At 35.4% G+C, this 14,623-nt stretch overlaps 1 long non-coding RNA gene across 1 annotated transcript; it reads right to left on the bottom strand.

Moving 5' to 3' along the window:
• Positions 1–7,163: 7,163 nt before the first annotated feature.
• Positions 7,164–9,270, bottom strand: LOC135776896 (uncharacterized). Its single transcript, XR_010544221.1, has 3 exons — positions 9,170–9,270; positions 7,967–8,177; positions 7,164–7,824 (listed from the first exon to the last, which is right to left on the bottom strand). It is a non-coding gene; the product is annotated as an uncharacterized lncRNA (long non-coding RNA).
• Between the last annotated feature and the right edge of the window lie 5,353 nt (positions 9,271–14,623).

A 14,623-nucleotide genomic window follows, 5' to 3' on the forward strand; every position in this document is an offset into this window, starting at 1 on the left:
GTGACACTTTAAAAGCACCCACCTGTTCCTGTTCTTTTTTAAGGCTTAATTTGGGTTGTACCCAGCCATTCTGTATCTATGAGAAATAAAGAATACATTCACTATTACTGCTATTTATTATTTATCAGTAGTTGGCGTTTGCCATTATAAACTTCATAAAGCTTCTTTAAATTATTCAGATTATTCAGAATATCTGACCACAAGATGGAGACATATACTACTATATTTCAATGGCTGTTTCATTTACTGCAGTTTGCAGTTTTTATCCTTTGAACAATTTTGCTGTCTCAACTTCACTGATACATTTTTGTTTTTATATTTTTAAGGTCTATATTCACTCATGAAAATACGGATACTTAATCAAACTATTTTACAAGAGTTCATTTGCATAGTAAAACTCATAAAACACATTTTAAACACATTTCACATTTTAATGTGATCATATAGGCTATTATTAGTGATTATTTTAACAGATTCCTTTTTTTTTTTTGATAAAGTTAATTGTCTGTTTTTTTATTATTCAAATATACCCGTGTATATTTTGTAGTCAAAGAGCACTTATTGTCCGATTCATGATTTTTCATTTCCTTTGGTGTGTAAGTGTGTATTAGTACATGTTAACAATATGCAAAAGGTACAAACCCCAAAGTAAACGATGATGCGAGTTATCGTCTCCAACGTAAATCTCTTTTCTTGGACTACAACAAACACACGGATTGTACTTCCTGGGATTGGTGATGTAGTGAAGACCGACATTATCATAATTCCTCCTGCTTTGGACTCACAGCCTGTAAGTAGACTCCGGGTAGCATTGCATTGTGAGCAGTTTTGGGAGTAACGCATTACAAAATATAATATTACAGTAATATATTAGTTTTTGCTGTAATGCAGTAATATAACGCATTACTAATAAAATTTTGGTACATCCGTGAACTTATTACAGGATAAACCAATACAGCAATGATATAGACAACTTACATATACATGTCAATAAAAGCTATTTATCACACAAACATGTAAGCTATTTTACGCTTTTATCTGTGATCTGCATGAAATATGCATGCCTACTTTACATTCTTGAACACTTATGTATAACCAAACTTACATGATTTCTTTTCATCAATCAAATGCAACATTCGGATGCTCTTATAACACAAGCGAACGGTTACAATGGCTTTTAAAATCTGTAAATAACACAAACCACCCTACAAGTATGATTAGAGCAATCAAAACTATTTGATCATTATATTCCATGAGACAATAAAAAACTTTGGTGTTATAAATAACCAGGACTTGTCACCTCTGCTATTTCATTTCCCTGTACGTGAAATGACAACACATCCTCATGTACTTGAAAAAAAAGAAAGACAAAGGCAGCCAACCATTTGGTGCATACTTGCATTGCAAATGAAGTCTTAAGGACATATCCAAATGAAATGTGTCCGATTAAATGATCACATGCAAACAAGCCTCACAATTTTCACCTTTATATTATATAAGTGTCGGGCAAATCCTTAAAGTGGTTAATCAGATTTTGATTATTAAGAAGATTGGATGCAATAAACCTTTAACACAATAAATCACGCTGCTATATAAAAGCACCTGATGTAAAATATTTTCAAATCAAACACGTCTATGACCATGGGCAACAGCATCTTACATAACCAACCAAAACTTGGTTGTAGACATAGGCATTAACCGGATTCATGAACGATGGGGTGAATTAATGCCCACTCCTTTGTGTGGGCCCTGTTTATGGCTACAGCTCCTATTGTTCAACCCATCTGAGGCCGCTAAGAGATAAACAGACGAAAGCGGATACGAGATGATCAAGCTTGGCAAATATAGAAACGTTCCCTGCCTCTCTCTATTCAGGCCAGACAAAGTCACCGGGCTTCTGTATTGGATTTCCTTTTGACATCTCCGAAGATATCGAACAAGCGTCAATAGATGCTCATCAGCTGGAAAAGTCTTTGCAAACCAACCCAGTTGGCCACAGAAATCTAATTTGCTGCTCTGAATGAGCATACAAGTCTTTTCGGTTGCCAGGGCAACTTACTCCTTGTTCCCTGTCTCCCTAAGCAGTAAGACAGCATCAGACTTTTATATCACATTTATGCTTGTTTTCGCAGAGCAAGATAATTGTTATTCTAATGTTTGCTATATTAACAGAGAAAATTACTGACTCTGGCACCTTACACAAAGAAAAAACTAGTTTAAATAGTACCTGTGTATAGCCAGAATAATGAAAAAAGTGATCCTGGTAACTTACACAAGGAATTATCATCTTACAGAACAGGCTGCGTTCATGTATCACCCAGTTCATGTGTTTTGAAACAATTTCTATATCAAATCTGGTCATATATAAATGACAATCATGGCATCACCCCATCCATCACTAAAACACATAGAAACACTCCCGGAGTAAATTGTAAATTATATTTGAAGCACCTGGCAATGGTGAAATTCTCATCATCATCACGACAGATTGCATAATGAACTGGCACAATTTTCCTACAGGCCACCATTCAGATGATAACACACACACACTTGCACATAAGGAATCCAAGGGCCTTTTTAGCCACGACCCCAAGATGTCCCGAGGTCACATTTGACTGCGGCTGTCCAATGAAAATCCTGCGGATGAGATCTTCATCAGCCCGGATGATTATGAGCTCAGATGATGATGGGTTTGTGGGGAGATTGATGTGACTCTAGGGTTGTCGACTATTAATAATTCCTCGCAAGAGTGACGGAGGCCACAGCTCTGATTGGAATAGATTGGATTGGCCATCTGTGTGGTCGTCATGGTTACGAGAACGATGCAGCAGGTATTGAGTCCTCTGTGTGACAATGCTTCTGTGCGTGATCGTTTATTAAAACGCAAAAATGATCGCTGCTCATTTTATCTGCATGTTATTTACTTTCAGCACCTGTATTCACCTCTAGGGATTTAATATTACTGCAGTATATTCTGGGATTTATTATTGCGTGCCAGCAAATTACACTTAGAATGTGCCCAAATATTTCCCAGATGTATAATGCTATATGTAAACCACTGAATAAGCTATTTCATTCACTACAAGTGTTTTTAAATAATATCCCAGAAGTCCCAGTTCATCTTTTACATTGTTTAGTAGTAAATATGTTGCATATCTTTCTAAAAGAAGTATTTTATGTTTTTTTTGATAGAGAATATAAATGCGTTGATTTTGAGCTATTCTGACTTTGAGCTATTTGCATGCCAGGGTATGAATATTACATTTAATTTTGTTATTTTATAATAGAGAGAGAGAGTGATAAACAAGGGTTTTCTTAGTAAACACAGCATTCGATTTGAACCAAAATGAACTAGTACACTGTAATACATCTCTGTAGAAATTACAATATTACTGTAGCTGTTTGCCAGTAACTTACTGTAGATTTAAATTTATGTTTTTTTTTACTGGCAACAGAACATTAAACATTACCAAGTCTTGCAAAGCATTCTGGGAACCAAAATCTGAATAAAAAAAAAAGGTTGATGAGGATTTTTGGTTCCCAGAATGCTTTGCATAAGGCTGTTATTTTATAGCTTAATTCTGTAAAGACAAATGCTTGTTAATGTTTACTGTTAATTTAACTTTGCCGGTGAATTACATACATTTAAATCTACAGTAAGTTACTAACAAACTAAAGGTTTACAGTGTATGTTTTGTTACAGACAGAATACTGTACACCATGATGTTTTAGATGCAGCTTCTGTGTGGCCTTGAAAGGTACAAAGACATCTTAATCCTCCTTTTCCTTACAGAAAAATGATATTCATTTATGATTAATGATTCACGGCCCATGATGAAACCAACCCATGGTGCAGATCTGCACTGCAGTCTGAAAATCAATGGCCTGTGATTTACAGTACACACATCTGGGGTTATGTTTCATATTCTGTATGGATCGCACATTAAGATCTAGATTTAGAAAAATATCACCAACACAATGGAACATTAGTAAAGTCCCATGACAGCAGGGACAGCGCGTCAAGAGTTTAAGACACAATCTTTAATTTTATACCTAATAAATAAAGTATGCATAAGAAAGAAAAATTACATGAGATTTCTTTAATACCTCAAATATTTCCCCTAAACATCTATGAGATTAAATAGAGAGCAAATGGAACTTGTGTTTAAGTCTCCTGTGTCTCAGATATATTTCTCCTAAGGAAATCCCTGGAAATCTCACAAATGTCTCCATTAGAGTTTCAGAAGAGATCTTAACACTGAGCTTGAATTTCCCTAAATCTCCAAAATTATTGAAGATTTCAATATGAATTCAAACATTTCTCATTTTATTTACACAGATCATTTACTTTTACTGTGCATAAACATTCATTTTACAGCTTCAAACTCTTAATGCTTTTTGACAATTGTCATATTTGTTTCTTTTATCCCTCCGAAGCAGTTTTAAGAGAACCTTGATACTTAAATGAAACACATCAAAGAGTAAACTCTCTGAAATAACATTTTCCGCTCTCACTTTTAATCTAATCATAAATCAAAGACTTCCTTTTTATTTCCTTTATTATATCAGATTTAGTAATCTTTTGTGGCCTTCTGCGTGTGTCTGTATGATGGTCAATGGCACTGAAGAGTTGCCTGGAACACGTTTTAAATGTACACTGTGGCTACTGTCAACCTCACCCAGCCAAATGAGGTGCCGAAGTCACATTGCGTGTGGAAAAACCAATTTTGCTTTCAACAAAATACATTTGAATCTAATTTTGGCTGCAAATAAGCAGTGAGTTTGTCAGCGCAGGAACAAATGCCTGTTTTCTTTGCAAACCAGCCTGTAGTCTGTACTGCTCTCAGTAAGTTTGAGCTCTGACAGTAGCACAGCTTTACTCTGTCATATATTAAGTTGGTGTAGTTTCTAATGCTAGTGTATACAATGGACTGCATTGCTACTTACATTGCATGCTGATCAGGATATGCAGACAGCTGAGTGTGTATAGCAAGCCGTTCCGACATTTAATCATTTACATTTACTAGTATCTATTTTTAGTTACAACAGGTAGCCCTTTTAGTTGATAGACTCTATTAGATTAGGTACTAGTACTTATACATTAGATACTAGTACTTATTTATTAGATACTAGTACCTACAGTATTCATTAGATACTAGTTCTTATTGATTAGATACTACTACTTATTCATTAGATACTAGTTTTTATTCATTAGATACTAGTACTTATTTATTAGATACTAGTTCTTATTCATTAGATGCTAGTACTTATTCATTAGATACTAGTTCTTATTCATTAGATACTAGTACTTATTCATTAGATACTAGTACTTATTCATTAGATACTAGTAACTAAAATTAGATAATAGTGCTTATTTATTAGATACTAGTACTTATTCATTAGATACTAGTTTTTATTCATTAGATACTAGTACTTATTTATTAGATACTAGTTCTTATTCATTAAGTGCTAGTACTTATTCATTAGATACTAGTTCTTATTCATTAGATACTAGTTCTTATTCATTAGATACTAGTAACTAAAATTAGATAATAGTGCTTATTTATTAGATACTAGTACTTATTCATTAGATACTAGTACTTATTTATTAGATACTTGTGCTTAATCATTAGATACTGGTACTTATTCATAAGATACTAGAAATGAAAAATTAGATAATAGTGTTAATATATTACATACTAGTACTTATTCCATAGATACTAGTACTTAATTATTAGATAATAATACTTGTTTTTAGGTACTAGTTCTTATTTATTAGATACTAGTACATAATCATTAGATACTAGTTCTTATTCATTAGATACTAGTACTGATTCATTAGATACTAGTTCTTATTCATTAGATACTAGTACTTATTTATTAGATACTAGTACTTATTTATTAGATACTAGTACTTATTCATTAGATTCTAGTACTTATTTATTAGATATTAGTACTTATTCATTAGATACTAGTTCTTATTCAATAGATACTAGTTCTTATTCATTAGATACTAGTAACTAAAAGTTAGATAATAGTGCTTATTTATTAGATAGTGTCATGGTCCTGACTTCCTGTCATAGTGATTCATAGTTCATGTGGCAGGATCGTGGCAGTGCCCATGTTTGGTGTGGTAGGTCGTGGCCTTTGGTTTAGGTAGTGTGCTCCGGTGTCTTGTCTCTTGTCCCCGCCCCCTCGTTCTCCTGCTTATTGTTAATTATTAGTTAATTCCCATCACCTGTTCCCTCCTTGTTAACTTGTTTGGTTTCCTTATTTAATGTCACTGTTTCCTTTGTTCTGTGCAGGATCATTTTGTACCGCGTGTGTTTGCCAGTCGTGTTCATCGAGAAGTCAAGTCTAGTTTATCTGTTTAGTTGTTCGTGAAGTTTAGTGAAAAGTCTCTGTTAAGTGTATATCCCCTGTTGATGAGTTTTTCCCCCATGGGGACTATTGTTTTGTCTTGTGTTTTCAAAATTAAAGTCTTTTGTTAACCCTTCCATCTCCGTCTGCATTTGGGTTCTTCCTGCAATCCTGACAGATACTAGTACTTATTCATTATATACTAGTACTTATTCATTAGATACTACTAATGAAAAATTAGATAATAGTGTTAATATATTAGATTTATAAAATGTCAGAACGGCTTGCCATAGAGTGTGCTCATCTTTCAAAGACGTGTTAAATAGTAGAGGGTTAAATAAATATACTGTCATCAGACTTATAAGCAGAGCAATGTGACAGAGACTTCATATCATTGATGGGGTAAATAAGATATCAGAAGTTTACCTGAAGAGTTTTAAACACTCATAGAAAAAAAATGATATATATAATATAATGAAGTAAATAATATGTTATCCTGTCTGTCAAATCCATGTTAAAGTGCCATAATCTAAATATAAGATTAGGAGCAATAATATTCCTTGAAAACCCAGCTAAAGTAAGTTTTATGATTTACTTTCTTGTACATAAAATCATCTTGCATAATGTATGAACATTGTGAAAATATAACCTTGATATATGTAACAACGTTGACTGAGTAAGATCATGAAATCAATGAGTGAAATTACACTTTGATGCTCCTATCTCATCATTATGTGAATATGAGAATACATGAGAATTTAGCCTGGATTTCACAGACAGGGTCACGAATGTAAACGTTGCCATGGTCACAAAATCCAACCATCTCATCATTCACTGCTGTGGCATTCATCAGGCAATTTGTCTATAAGCGCCTCTGTAATTGGGATATATAGCACACTGGATTGTCCAATGCAAGCAGACCCTGAGTGATTCTGTATGAAATTTACATTCCCAGCATGACTCTGAAGTGCCGGATTGAATTCCGACGGGATTCCAGTCGTGTCTCTTGAGGATGTTTTCCATTTGTTTTCCCTACAAAGACGCCACACCGCTCCGTGTCAGAGATAATCTCTCCAGCATCTCAAAGCAAACCCATCTCTGCTTTAATATCTACAGGTTATTTTGACAAAGTCAAGATGCTCGGATTTCACAGTAGATAGAGATCAAATGTAACAGAAGGCGTGTCAGATATACATGCATGATATGGAGAGAAATGGAATATGAAAGTGTGACTTAGGAAATGTGAAACAAGCATAAGGAAAAATCTTTAAGAAATAAGAAACACAAGATATGACTCACCTTCACATGTTTTTATTATGTGTATTTATAAATTCTGTTGAATGGATATTGAATGCTTCTCAGTTACTGGAAACACATTATTCCTATCCATGAGTTCAATAAATTGGTGCCATGATGGCTTCATGTTCTCTTGTTTTCATTTTCTGATCTTATTATAGAAAATCACTGCAAAAAAACTGTGAGCTATAGTTAAATATGAGCTCATGTGCTGTTGCTAAAAATGGAAAGCTGGATAGCGCAGTGGAAATATTAGTTTAGAAATGACCATATAATTTTTACCTGCATTCATTGGCTGTAACAACAATACCTGTGACTGGGACTATGAGCCTGACCACTGGAGGGCGATCATTTAACCCTCATGTCAATAAAGTCTTTTGGTCAACTGAACGTCTCACTCTCTCAGTTTCTCTTTCCTGAACATTGTTGTTCAATGGCATGATCCTTAACACATTCGATGATATCATTAGACTTGGCCTGGATACAACATGGCCTGGATCTTATTTTGGTCCCATGGCAACCTTGGAGGAAACATTGGATGAAAGTCAATCTGTGTCATTGTTCAAGCATCATTGTTCATGTAGTAATGTTACAGAATCAGTGACAGGACAGTCTTTAATGTCCCCATGAAATCAAAGCTAATAATTTTTTTTTTATGTAATATTGCAGTGTTCATTATAAACAATTTATCATTGTGTGCTTTTAATTCATGTGCCCTTTATAAAATTAAAATCTGAATATGTAGGGTACTTCCGGTCTTCTGTGGGGATCCTTCTCTTATGACATCAGCTAGACAGCTTGGGCGGGATTATCTGTTAACTCCACCCCCTCTAACTGTCAGTTTGCTGCGACTTATCTAATCAATTCACAGTGAGAAACACAAGCCACACCCACTTTTTCTCGTTTGATATTTAGTTTCACTCGGTAATGCGTCAAAATATGGAAGTGAAGTAGATTGCGATTTCCCATTCATGGGGACTTGTCTTTTTAGTTTTATCAAAGCATTACAGGCATAAAAGCATTTTTTACCTTTAATAGGTTAGATAAAACATCATGAAAAAACAACATGAATCTTATATAGTAATAACACAAACTAAATAGTTCATCCAGTCACTGCAAGAATAAGCAAGAATAATTTTCTTGAAATTATGAAAAAAATACAAATTAATGCATCAACATTTGCAACAAACAAAGAAACAAACATTTAATTCAAAACTACTAGTTAAACTACTAAAAAACATATCAGCACCAACTAAACGTGAATTGTAAATGCTTTTCTAATATTTGTTTATTAAATATTATTGCTGAAATCCTGGTAGATTGCAAAAAAAAAACGGAAACGGTTGAAAATTGGTTGCAAAAATGGTTGGGTTGATCTCCTGGGGTTCATGATCAACATTTTCTGAAGATTCATCACCTGGTCAATGTTTATTGAAAAAATAAACATTGCTATACAGATATAAACAATTTCAAAAGATTTTTCTCTCTTCTTCACCTTCATTTCTCATCTCACCTCTTTTCTCACCTCTCCTCTTGAGATGTTCTGCCCATCAATCATATACATTTCTCACCTTTTCTGTAAAACCTTGTTCTCAAGTTCTCTCTCTCTGTACTGTAAGTCTCTGTTCTACCCATCCACCCCAGCTTCTCTCAGCTCACATATATATATACATATATATATATATATATATGTATATATATGTGTGTGTGTGTGTGTGTGTGTGTGTGTGTGCTGTTTCAAATGGGAGTCTTTCTCTGCTCTTGGGAGACTCTATAAATAGCAGCATGCGGCGATAAGCAAGAACAGTGCTGCATATTGGGCGTAACGTGTCACGTGGCTGGCTCTAACATGAAATTAAGAAATCATTACAAGGACTAAATATAGATGCAATTATAATAATATTATTTTTAATCATTATTAGTTCATATATTTATTACACAGCACTCTGCTGTCAAATATTTGTGTAACCGTATAATTGACCCGGGAAACCGATTTCCTGCATAGCTATGCTAGTGTCAAATCTCTCATATCGTTCTCCAGCCTCTGAAATTCAACTCAGATCAATATTTCATGTGCATTTATTTATTTATGCATTTATTTGGTAATAGCCATGTAATGATGCAAAGTATATTACAGTATTTCTAGTTGATCTATGCTTAAATTGCATGCAGCATTTGCACGTCTTTCCAGCATGCATGAGCTTAAATTGCATTTCTGTGCTGGTACAGGCAAATATGGAGCTGGTGTGTGTGTGTAAGTGGAGCTCTTTGCTGAGACGCAGAGCTCTGCATCATGAATCTTTAAACACGGGCTGGAGGCTCGACTTTCTCACGCCACACAGAGCCGTGAAGGAGGGAGAGAGAGAGAGAGATGGAGGGAGGGAGAGGTTTTATACACACCCACGCTATCTCTCTTTCTTTTCATAAGGGTATTCCCTGACTCCTCACGCCCTCTATGTTACGTCACGCTCCTCCTCCTCCCTCCACCAACATCATCAGAGCAATTATTCACTCTTGGGAATGATGGGAAGCGTGAGCGTTTGCCAATCCTGCCCCTCCCTCCTCTCTCCTGATATCTTACTGCAATTCACTCTACGCTTTGATGTGTCTACTACAAAAAAATAAGCTGCTAAATTAAAGTTATGATGGAGAGAAACTGAATGAGAGAAGGAAAAGCTAGCACAGGCTGGCTTGATGCTTTCTTCAGATAAATATATAAGATCTATGATTATTTCAAAACAGAAATGGATATACTGACATACAGAATCTTCAGAGCTTAATACAATACAACCCATACTATTTCTGCAGTATATTGTGTAGTGTGTATAGTATGCAAATTTCTATAGGCAAATTGCCTAGGCAAGGTTTAAGAATAGCTTAGCCTACTATATGTTGTGCATTGCATATAAATTTTTTAAAATTATTATTATTTTTTAATTTTGAGTAAATTGTGAGACAGCACAGAGTAATAAATGCACTCCAAAAAACATTCTCAAAGAGAGAACTGCTTTGGGTTATAAATAAACCTATGCTGGGTTGTTACCCAACCATGGGCTGAATTAACACAGCGTTGATTTATTTATAACCCAACAGATAAAAATCACAGCCTCATCTTCTGGATCACTTATCAATTGTGAAAAAGGTACACTGTGTGCATGTGCTCTGTTGCGTGTGGTTGCTGGCAAATCCAATTCCAACTCATTTGCATACTATGCATAGCAGTTATACGGCATCCTACAAAAGTAGCTTGAAAAGATTATATTCAAAATACAACCAAATTCACATCTCTGTAGATTTATCCATCGTACATTCCTATATTCCTGTCTGTTCCAGCCTGCCGCTCTCCTGTTTTTCATTTTTCTTTCTCTCTCACCTTCACTCCATATTTCCAAGTCGCTGTCAGCCAATAGCACAGCAGCTCTCAGCTTGAGAAAATCAATCAGAAGTGTTTGTATGCCTGTATGTGTGTTAATGGAAGTGTGTAAAGTCTGTAAATAGTCACTGTGATGTGACAGATTATTAACTGTGTGTCTCTGTGCAGAATGAGTCACAGCTGGAGAGTAAATCAGTAAGGGATGGCCATAATGGAATATGTAGAAATACACACAGATAAAACAGTCACCGAAAAACAGCAAAATGCAAACTTCAATAATTGGCTTAGTAAAGGGACACTCCACTTTTTTGAAAATATGCTCATTTTCCAGCTCCCCTGGAGTTAAACATTTGATTTTTATCATTTTGGAATCCATTCAGCTGATCTCCGCGTTCTGGCGGTATCACTTTTAGCATAGCTTAGCATAATCCATTGAATCTGATTAGACCATTAGCATTGCACAAAAAAATAACCAAAGAGTTTTGATATTTTTCCTATTTAAAACTTGACTCTTCTGTAGTTACATTGTGTACTAAGGCCGACAGAAAATTAATAGTTGTGATTTTCTAGGCAGATATGGCTAGGAACTATACTCTCATTCTGGCGTAATAATCAAGGACTTTGCTGCTGTAAGATGGCTGCAGGAGGTGCAATGATATTAAGCAGCGCCCAAAAATATTCCCCTTGATTACTTTCAATGGCAGGGGACAAGCAGTGTGTAATATCATAGCCATGTTACGGCAGCAAAGTCGGCCTAAGTACACAATGTAACTACAGAAGAGTCAAGTTTTGAATTGGAAAAATATTGAAACTCTTTGGTTATTTTTTAGCGCGATGCTAATGGTCTAATCAGATTCAATGGATTGTGCTAAGCTATTCTAAAAGTGCTAGCGCCAGCCACAGAGATCAGCTGAATGGATTCCAAAGCAGTAAGAATGAGCATATTTTCCAAAAAAGTGGAGTGCCCCTTTAAAGACAAGTCAAGGTTAATTTACACAACTTTTCTTAAAAAAAAATAATTTTTTCTGCACATTTAATAAAATGCAATTGGTCCAACTTTGTTTTATATTTGTAACTATAAAATCCAGGTTAAAGGGATAGTTCATCCAAAAATGAATATTCTGTCATCATTTTCTCATCCTCATGTTGTTGTAAACCACAAAATGACGAATGATGAACACAAAAGAAGATATTTTGATAAATGATGGTAAGCACACAGCTGATTGTAAATATTGACTTCCATAGTAGGAAAAACAAATACGTTGGAATTCAATGGGTATCGTCAACTGTGTGCTTACCATAATTTATTAAAGTATCTTCTTTTGTGTTCATCAAAATAAAATAACTCAAAAAGGTTTCAGGTTTTTACAACATGAGGGTGAGGAAATAATGACAGAATTTTCATTTTTGGGTGAACTATCCCTTTAAAGTCTCACAAACCAGACTGAAGTGCTGCACAAACCTGTAAGATCAGTCTGAAATGACCCTGATCATTAAACAATAAACTTCATCTGCTCTTTCCATAGCAACAGCCCTACCTCACCATCCAGCCAAACTTGTGTGTCATGCATTCAAGTGTTCAGTATGTTGTACTTGTCTAATGTCAGAAAGTTGCAAAAGTATGAAATGATCATTTTTTGCAGCTACATTTCAATAAATTAAAAGAAACACTTTGTTGTTTCATAGTACAATGTTTTCATTATAATAAAAATATAAAAGAAAATTCTATTAGTAATGATTTGACCTTTTAATTTAACCTGTTTATACAGCCGCGACAAACCTTGGAATGAGTTGCTACAATTGCAAAAAGCTATTAATGAGTTTTATAAACATGATCCCTTCTGCTTTGACACCATCTTTTTTATTCCACATTTTTGTACTTGCAACAACTTAAGCTTATTTTCTTTTCACCCTGCATGACACTCCATAAGAAATAAAGAGAGCACAGACAGGATGAATTATTGAGAGGCCTAAACAGGAAGTGTGGTGTAGAGATGTCATATCAGTGACACTGAGAGGTCAAAGTTTATGTTATCTACAATACCACACATAACAGTTTTCAGGAGAAGTGTGTGTGTGTTTGTTGTTAAAACCATTCAGACTTTCACAAACTGTGAAACACAGTCACTGTACTACATTAATATACAAAATACTGAAACATTTGCACACAGAGAAGAAAAAGAAATACTGTCATCACCTTTAATGCTTTAATATATATGTGTTACATGTATGAAAACTTCATTAGTTGTGTTTGCTTCATTAGTTGTGTTGGTCAAGAATCACTATTACTTATGCACATATGCTGAACAAACTCTTAAGTAATAAACTTTGGCACGCAATGTATTGTTTGTGCAAGCATGGATGATACTATAATAGATGATACTATTACTTTTCTTAACAATCAGACTTGAGGCAGTAGGTAACCCTTACAGAACACACCAGTAAACAACATCTCAGCAATCAACCACAATAAGCTGAAAAGCATGCACAAACACCTTAGCATCCGAAATGCGACATCCTAGCAACCAACCAGAATACATTGGACAACACTTTAGCAACAACATTCTACCAACTGACTACAATATGGCAGAAAGCATGTAAAACATCAACCACACAGCAACATCCTAGCAACCAACCACAATACGCTAAAAAGCACGCACATCACCTTAGCAACCGCACAGCGACAACCTAGCAAACAAGCACAATATGCCGGAAAACATACACAACACTTTAGCAACATCCTACTAACTGAACACAATATGCCGTAAAGGGCACACAACACCTTGGCAACCACAGAGCGACATCCTAGCAACCAACCAATATGCTGGAAAGCATGCACAACAAATTAGCAACTGAACAGTGACATCCCAACAACCAAAAACAATACAATGAAAGGCACACACAACACCATAGCAATCAAACAGCAACATTCTAGCAATCAACCCCAATACGCTGAAAAGCACACACAACTCCGTAGCAACTAAACAGCGACATTCTAGCAACAATGCTCAATATGTCCAAAATCGTGCACAACACCTTAGCAATCGAACAGCAACTTCCTAGCAACCAACCACAATACGCTAAAAAGCACGGACAACACATTGGCAACGGAACAGAGACATACTAGCAGTCCACCACAATTCGCCAAAAAACAAGCACAACATCTTAGCATCCAAAGAGCGACATCCTAGCAACCAACCACAATGCACTGGAAAGCATGCACAACACATTAGCAACCCCCCAGCAACTTCCTAGCAACCAATCACAATACCCTGAAAAGCACACACAACACATTGACAACTGAACAGTGACATACTAGCAATCCACCACAATTCGCCAAAAAACAAGCACAACATCTTAGCATCTGAAGAGCGACATCCTAGCAACCAACCACAATGTACTGGAAAGCATGCACAACACATTAGCAACCCCCCACCAACTTCCTAGCGATCAATCACAATGCGCTGAAAAGCATGCACAACACATTGACAACCGAACAGTGACATACTGGCAATCCACCACAATTCGCCAAAAAACAAGCACAACACCTTAGCAATCAAACAGCAACTTCCTAGCAACCAACCACAATATGCT

This window comes from Paramisgurnus dabryanus, chromosome 18, assembly GCF_030506205.2.
Source record: "Paramisgurnus dabryanus chromosome 18, PD_genome_1.1, whole genome shotgun sequence".
NCBI classification, from domain to species: Eukaryota; Metazoa; Chordata; class Actinopteri; order Cypriniformes; family Cobitidae; genus Paramisgurnus; species Paramisgurnus dabryanus.